The sequence below is a fragment of the Trachymyrmex cornetzi genome, unplaced genomic scaffold (assembly GCF_001594075.2).
Source record: "Trachymyrmex cornetzi isolate Tcor2-1 unplaced genomic scaffold, Tcor1.1 scaffold138, whole genome shotgun sequence".
Lineage (NCBI taxonomy): Eukaryota > Metazoa > Arthropoda > Insecta > Hymenoptera > Formicidae > Trachymyrmex > Trachymyrmex cornetzi.
Genome location: NW_017295960.1, coordinates 723,252 through 732,221, shown reverse-complemented (window position 1 = coordinate 732,221; position 8,970 = coordinate 723,252). Strand labels below are relative to the sequence as shown.

Here is an 8,970-nt window from a genome sequence, read left to right as displayed (position 1 = left end):
TACACTGGAAAAAAATTTATTAAATTTTAGTAAATATTTGTTTCAATAGTACTAACGAAATATTTACTAAATATAAACACATATTTATTTAATTTAAGCATAATTTTTTTATTTTGAGTAAATACTTATTTACTGTAAGTAAATATTTCGCTAGTACTATTGAAACAAATATTTATTAAAATTCAGCAATTTTTTTTCCAGTGTACCTCATGTCATAACACTTGTAATATATGTAGGAAGATTGTAATTATTATTTACTTTATATACATTTACTACATAAACACAGTAAATAATACTGAATAAATTAAGTTTTTGATAGATGCGGCGTATATACCGGAGTTACCTTATCTGCTGTTCAGCGAGAAAATAACGCTCACTGTCGCGGACTTCTCTTTCACGGATATCTTCTCCCACCCCCATAAGTTTTTTTAGGAGCAAAACGGCGCGTCCGTACTCACTTCTTTTTAAAATATTTATCATATTCATAATTTGAAAAATCGCTTGGAACACCGTCATTTACACGGTGAGAATTAATACTGGCCGATTTATTACTAAAAGGTAATTAATCACTTATTTGAATTACGAAAAATAATCAAGAACATCTTTGAAAATAACTAATTAATTACTATCTTTTAATATTAGCCAATATTAAATTTCTGTAAAGGTTGGCTGAGGAGATACAATATATAATATAACATCGTTTGTAAAAGGAAAAAAGAAAAGAGCATTTTAAAATTACTATAATGTGGTAGTAGCTGCGGTCTTCATGTAAATTATGAATTTAAATGCTATAGTTATTTTTTTAAAAACAATAATATAACGTAATTTTTACACTTTTTCAAAGTAAAAATTTTTTATTAAAAAATCAAATATACCTAGCAAATTTATTTGCGTATCATAGTAAAAATTAACTGTTTTCATGTTAGAATATGGCTTAACGAAATAATTACTTTATTTATGTGATAAAAATTAGTATTACCATAGTAAAAGTTAAGTCGGAATCATGTTGTGAGAGTCCATCGAAAATACAAGACATAGTAAAGTCTAATTTAAAATTGTATTAAAACTTAATATAAAATTTTCTCCGTGTACTCTGTTACATGCCTTTATGTTATATTAGTTTTGTGTTATGATTTCAGCTTCTTACTGTTAATATTATTAAAATTATTGTGAGTTGAATGGATTTGTCACTGTAATAAGTAACGCCATTATAAATTAATAATCTATATAAAATGATTGCTGTAGGGCGTGTAAAAGACTTAGTGATTATTTCGTGATACATACGTGTAGTGGAATAGTAAAGCATATTGTGTAGCAAAATACAAATGCTTTGCTTTCGTATTTTTTGTTTAGTTTGTTGTCTTGTATATCCCACCTGTTTATATACGGCATTTTTAGCGAACGGAATGTATGCCCAAAGCATACAAAGTGCGCAGATTGAATTCAGTGCACTAAATACAATAAACGCATTATATGAAATATGTACACTGGAAAAAAATTTATTAAATTTTAGTAAATATTTGTTTCAATAGTACTAACGAAATATTTACTAAATATAAACACATATTTATTTAATTTAAGCATAATTTTTTTATTTTGAGTAAATACTTATTTACTGTAAGTAAATATTTCGCTAGTACTATTGAAACAAATATTTATTAAAATTCAGCAATTTTTTTTCCAGTGTACCTCATGTCATAACACTTGTAATATATGTAGGAAGATTGTAATTATTATTTACTTTATATACATTTACTACATAAACACAGTAAATAATACTGAATAAATTAAGTTTTTGATAGATGCGGCGTATATACCGGAGTTACCTTATCTGCTGTTCAGCGAGAAAATAACGCTCACTGTCGCGGACTTCTCTTTCACGGATATCTTCTCCCACCCCCATAAGTTTTTTTAGGAGCAAAACGGCGCGTCCGTACTCACTTCTTTTTAAAATATTTATCATATTCATAATTTGAAAAATCGCTTGGAACACCGTCATTTACACGGTGAGAATTAATACTGGTCGATTTATTACTAAAAGGTAATTAATCACTTATTTGAATTACGAAAAATAATCAAGAACATCTTTGAAAATAACTAATTAATTACTATCTTTTAATATTAGCCAATATTAAATTTCTGTAAAGGTTGGCTGAGGAGATACAATATATAATATAACATCGTTTGTAAAAGGAAAAAAGAAAAGAGCATATAATATATTTGAAGTGAACAGCTTCTGTGAGATTTGCGAAATTCGTTTCTCTTTTCTGTTCTACGATGGGTAAGTAATGAAAGCTTTGAGAAAATTAACTTACGCTAGAAAAAATATAGAAAATGTGTATAGTTGTCTCGCAAAGCTGTTTTATTAATTTGCGATTTTTCTTTTTTATTCCCTTTTGTCCGTACTATCTTTGCGGTAATTCCAATTAACGCGCCGTAGGAAGATGAAATTAAAGACTAATAAATGAAAAGATAAGATAAGAATCGCGCACATAATTAATTAAGGGCCTGCCTTATTTGAATGCTAATGAGAGTGATTTGTAACTGCCGTATTACATCTCGTTTATACAGACCTAGCTAGTATATTATTACGCGAGATAGTAATACAGAAATCGTAATATAGGTACAGAGAGAATTGATTGAATCAATACCGGTATGCAATTTGTAATCCAACTGTTATGTTCATTCCGCGCGTATTGCAGAGCATTCATCGTTTTAAGGATGATAAAACGCAAATCGAGGACCGAACAATCAGTCTCTTGTAACGATCGGCGTATATAGTGCCCTTTCCTATCCCGTATAATCGAAGTAGTTCATATACAAATTCTATCCTAAAATTCTATAGCTTTTCCCTGATTTCCAGACAAAATTTCATGATTTTCCCTAATTTCAATAATATTTTGAAATTTTTTTGTATTTTTGCCATTGATTTGGAAAACCAAATATTTTGTTGAGAAATTAGTTTAACATAGCAATATCAATTACAACAGTGCAAAGTGATTAATAACTAATTAATCACTTTGCACTGTTTGCATTTTTAATTATTAAGTTGATAGTATTCCAAAATTATATAGGTGTGATATACGCACATTAAACTTCTTTAAAGCCAAGAACTTTAATTTTCCAGAAAATTTTGAAAAAGTCTCTAACTTTTTTAATACTATAATGTAACTGCCTATTACGGTCCGAACTGGATCTTTGTTGCTTTAAATAATTCAATCTTGAATTACTAATATATCATATATATGTACTTGCATATATACCATATTGTAGTCTTTTTCAAACTGCGCGCCGAATTGTTTTTCCGGACTAAATAAACGCAATTAAAACTACTCTAGTAATCTCTAACTTTTTCTTAATTTTCCTGGCCATTTTTAATTTCCCTGACATTTCTCTGATTACTTTGATTTTTAGTCTTGTGGCAACTCTGATTATAATAAATTTATACACAAAATATGAACTCACGTTAATTTACTGACATCTCGCATTAATTATTTACGCGTCGAACCGCAAGATCATTTTAAGTTCATTTATCACGACTGTATTGAGAAACGGCATTCAACAGCGATTTATCCTGTTGATATATGTCTCAAGACATCAATTTTCGAGTTCGACATTTTAAAAATAGATGAGTTCTAACGTTATTAAATAGTCAAACAAATTTAAAACGTTCGTCATCAATTTCATTCGCCTTATTCGAATGTGAGCTTAAGACGTCAAACTTTGAAACTGAATTTCTCTGAAAGATTAGGTGTACCCTCACATCTGTGTGATAATGTTTCACACGTTATTGGTACATGATAGATATGTATAGAATCTTGAAATTGTAAAATTGTGTGCACAGCGTTTCATCAAAATTCGAAAAAATTCGAAATTGATTTTTCTTTTACAAGAATCGTAGATCACGATTTATCACAACTTTTCGAACTTCGGCATCTTATATCGTCGTAATTAAATTTCTAATTAAAAGTTCCGTTAAAATCTACTCCATATTGAGCACCAAATAATGTCTTGCATTTGTTCCTCGAATTTAATTCATAGAAAAGTTTCTCGCTCTTCACTGAGAAACCCATTTAGTTGAATCAACCAAGGATTTGTTTGATCCATATCCAAACAAGAAATTAATCGATGCAATAAAATAATTTAGTTGAAGCAAAGCAATTGGTTATTGTAACTTTTACTGGTTTTACGGGTATTGTAAATTTTACTTGTTTCTGATAAACATTGACACATCTGATAAAGTTATTTACAATAATCAAATGTTTGGCTTTAACTAAATTATTTTATTGTATCAACCAAGGATTTGTTTGCCCATATACAAACGAGAAATTAATTGATTCAACTAAATGGGTTTTTCAGTATTGTTTCCTCATAATTTAAGAATTTATTAGTGCCTCAAAGATATTTTTACCATTAAAAATTGGAATTTTCGGAGTGATATATTTCTATTTTTCTTAATTTTAGGAAATTCTATATGACGTAAAGTACAGTTATTTAATAATTATGTAAATAAAGAATTTGATTTGTATGTAGATGATACAATATACACCTAAAATGATGTTTACGTAAAATATTTGATCCGTATGTAAAATACATTTTTTATGATTTCCATCCACGAAATAAATTCCATTTGTGAAATAAATTCATTGTCAATCAAACAAGAATTTTCGAGGAAAAATGTCAAAGGAAAATGTAATCTTTATAGGAAGCAAAAAAAAGCTAATAAACACTACTGTCAATAATACTATAATTTTCTACATTTCATTATACAATTAATAATTTTCTATATCTTAGTTTAAAAAATGGGAATGTAGTAGAAAAATTATATATTTATTTTTATTTTTAAATAAATGTAACACAAGATCGTACTTTGCCTTCAAACACGCACGTGTTACTCCAATAATAAATAATAAACGGACGTTTGCTCCGTAAATCGAATGAACTCAACCAATGAAAAAGAAAACCATCTGCATTGAAACGAATTACGTTTGCTCAATTGCTTCAAAGCCACTTTAACATTTCAATCCCTAATGAAGTTATATTCTTCGTGGGTGTGCAATTCCTGTTGTGGGAGTTATTTCTAGAAAATTATGGGGAGTTATTTCTAGAAAAAAATAAGCTGTGGATACATCCGATTCCTAAAACTAAAGGTAAATATAAAAACTTGTCCTTATATCAGGAAATATTGAATTGCACAACATACGAAGTTGTTAAGTTTTGTATAAGTTTCTATTTCCTAGACGTAAAATAGAAATATCGAAGAGTTTTTAACAACATATTTCGTATTTTCGTTATAAACTCATATTTTTATATAAACTTTTTTAAATTTTGCAGAGGTGGCAGAATAGATGCGTACTTTTATGCAGAATGGCAAACAATCTCTCAATTATCATATCAAATATCAAAGCTCTGTATGTAAAAATATTTTATTTACATATTAATTGTATTTACATAATATTATAACCGTGTATAATACGATCCTACATATTATAATTTCATATATAATCGTATTAACAAATCTACGTTAACATTTAACGCATCTCATTAGACTTGTGAATTTAAACGAGATTCTGCAAAAGATATTAATTATATAATAATAACTTTGCATGAGTTTTTTAAAAAACGCAAATCTGGATCGTACCGCATGATTTTTTTTCTGGAAAAGTATAATCTTTCACTTCGAGCGCAAACGAGTTAAAATTATGATAGCTTCGTACAATAAGCCATTACCTCAGCTTTAAATCTTAAACCGTAAGAAATCGATCAATTTAATTGATTATTCTTCTCACGTTCGACTGTGATTGGTCAATTTCTTACGGCTTAAGACTTAAAGCCTAGGTAATGCTTATTATATACAGAAAGCCCATTAGATTTAAATATTCAATGGAACGGTACCAACCTGGTGAAAGCGTGAAGATAGCAAAGAAGGTGGTCGTTGAGAGCAGATGGTTAGCAAAAGCAGAGGGTTACGGCTTCGTTGCGCTCGTTCACCCCCTTGACCGCGCCGCTAGATTGCGAGTCGGTGTCAGCCTGAACGGGATCGCGAATTCGCACGAGGGATGTAGTACCCTCGAATTTGATCCCCGAAGTTCTGACTTTGCGACTTGGACAGACGTCCGTGCTGAACGGCGACGGGATAGTGCGGAGGATCGCGGGATGTCTCGCGATGTGACGCGCGGGATGGATGGGATGGACGAGAAGATAACGGAGATCACCCGTCGGCGTGTCGCGGACGTGGACGTGGACGATGGCTCGATGAAGGAGGACGAAGGGTTGCAAAGACAAGCGTCGCGTGGGATAACCGGCGTGAGGCCCGGACGAGAACCGTGTGACAGTGGCGAGAACAGCCGGAGATCAGCCCTTAAATACGCGCCGTTCTAACTGCCATGCGCGTTTCATGGGGCGCCAGAGAAATCATACGTCGACGCGTAACTTACCCTCTCTCACCATCCTTCCCATGCTGCACCCGGGACGCACGCGGGGTAAAGATACGACGCACATTCTCTTGCGATACGCACGGAATAGAAGTTTTATTAGTAATACGAAAGGACACATTTACGTAAGGTAATGTGGCGAAGAAACGTGGTCCCGATCAACCCGTAGTCAAACTTGTTGCTTTCGCGAAGCCCGGAGGACGCGAGACGACGTGTATGCAAACCTGTACAAAGTGATGCGGGGATACCTGAGAAATACGAGACGGTTCAATTTTTCTGCATAAAATACAACATATGACGTAATAATGATAAATAACGACAATGATAATATATCTAGGCATAGTTAATAAATTATATCCGATAAATAAAATGAGCCATATGGAAATTATATATAATATAAAAATAGAATACACTTGTCGTATATTAATTATCACGTACTGAATTAATTATGATACCTACATTTATCAATCTGATTTTGAAAAGATGCAAAAAATTAATAGAAATTTTTTAACTACCGTATGTTTGCATTATATCTAAGCAGAACAAGTCACGTAACATCGAAATGATATTAAAATGACGTTAAGATAAATTGTAAATGATATTTTGGGGTCATTTTGACATCATTTTGTTATTATAATAACTTGTTGTTCCGCTTGGGTATGCAAAGAATTTTATTTTCTATGTCAGTCTGTATACGATGTGTTATTTATAATTTTTTGACGTAGAGCTTATGTCATTATTAAGATTTCATATTGGTAATATGCATTGTTTTTCTTGTCTATAAATTTAGATGGAATATGCAGTAGTAATAAATAGTGAGTAATTTATGTGTGCACAGAATGTGTAGTAAATAGTATGTAATTTATGCGGTCACACACGTGGAACTCTATTCGTGTATCCTACTTAAGATGACGGAAATTTTTCTCGAAATAACTTTTCATATGTCTGCTCATGTTTTATTTATCTTAGCAGAAAATCACGTACATATTTTGTGCTTTTGTGTAATTTTCTTTCAAAAGACTTCTGTAAACGTTAAAAGCTCCTTCTAATAATAAGCGCATTTATTTCAGAGAAGACTTTAATAATATTTACATAATTGTGTACAGGTCTATTTTATTGCATAAGACTCTTATTTTCTACAACTTTGTTTCTTATCACAATTCCTTGCAATTCAAATATTTATCAATAAAAACAAAGCATGTTAATTTTTAATAATAAGGTGTGAAAATCTAAAGAAATTTTCAAATTTTTTTAAGAAATGACAAAATATGTGTAATTCATTTAATTCTAAAAATAGATAACCAACCCCATAAAGGACTGCCATCAAATGGTGATGATGATTGCTTAATTTTTATATATTATTTACTTAATTACGTAATTATTACACATTAATTACTTAATTACTTAATTATTTAATTATTATACATTATTTAATTATCATATACCTTTCACTATTTTAGTTAAACAAATTTAATAATTGAATGCTTAATATGTCAGTAATACAACCTTTCACTCTATACATTTCTCGAATAATCTACCAGCATTGAAAAGTACTTAGAGGTTTCAACGAGATCTAGTTGCATTATGCACTATTCAAGTATACATATACAAATATATAATAAATAAATGGCCTGCTATTTGCATTAGCTTAATACGATAAAGGCTGAACGTAATAAGTAAAATTTACAACACACAATGCATTTTTTTCTTGCTGGATTTATATAGAATTACTAAAATTTCTGTCTTCTATATGATGTAGTTCTAACAATTTATTGAAACGCGGATAATCCAGTAGGAAAAAACAGATCGTGTGCATAGGTTTAATTGTTAATAGTTATTGATAGAATTGTGTTAACACAGATTTAATCCTGAGCATTGTGAGGCATCAGGTGCGATACGAATGACGTGATTAGGGATTTTTCATTGAACTATAGGCGACAGATTCTCCCACGTAAACTCGGAAATTCTTCCTTGCCTCTCGTCGTCCTATACATATATCTCTAAAATGTAAACATCGATAAGAGCGATACATCTCCGTAATCATAAATTTGATTCTAAAATTATTAACGTGAACTATATAGTTACATGAAAAAATTTAGAAACTCTTCTTTTTTATCGGAATCAATTCATATGTAATAATAATAATAATTTGATTGTATAGACACAAGATCAATTTACGATAACGCAGATAATTAAACACAAATGAAAAAAATTTACACGCAAAAGATAAGACATCAACAAAGCTGTCGCTATAATACCAATAATGAAAACATGATTAAAGCGCAAAGTACAATAGAAATTTCGTAAAACGACACAAAGCCTATAAAGTAGTGTTGACGATTTATCCCGGATCTCCGAATATCCGAGATAGAGATAGATCCGAGATAAAATATTCGATTGAACCGGATATCCGGATCTTTCGGATCCGAAATTTGAGATTCGGATGCGAAATTTGGCTGAATGTTGATTTTGAATCTCCCGACATCTTTCGGCGCGCGCGCGCGCGCGTGTGGGTGTGTGTGATATTATGAGAAAG

At 30.8% G+C, this 8,970-nt stretch overlaps 1 protein-coding gene across 2 annotated transcripts in view; it reads right to left on the bottom strand.

The window, feature by feature from the left end:
- Positions 1-8,970, bottom strand: part of Ms (neuropeptide receptor myosuppressin) — a 54,508-nt gene that overhangs the window by 20,466 nt on the left and 25,072 nt on the right. Inside the window, exon 1 of one of the 2 annotated variants that reach the window (XM_018522898.1) lies at positions 5,900-5,973. The exons of the other annotated variant lie outside the window; for it this stretch is intronic. The gene's annotated coding sequence lies outside the window, so the exon portion shown is untranslated. Of the gene's footprint in view, positions 1-5,899; positions 5,974-8,970 lie in introns of those variants that run through there. 2 annotated transcript variants of the gene reach the window in all.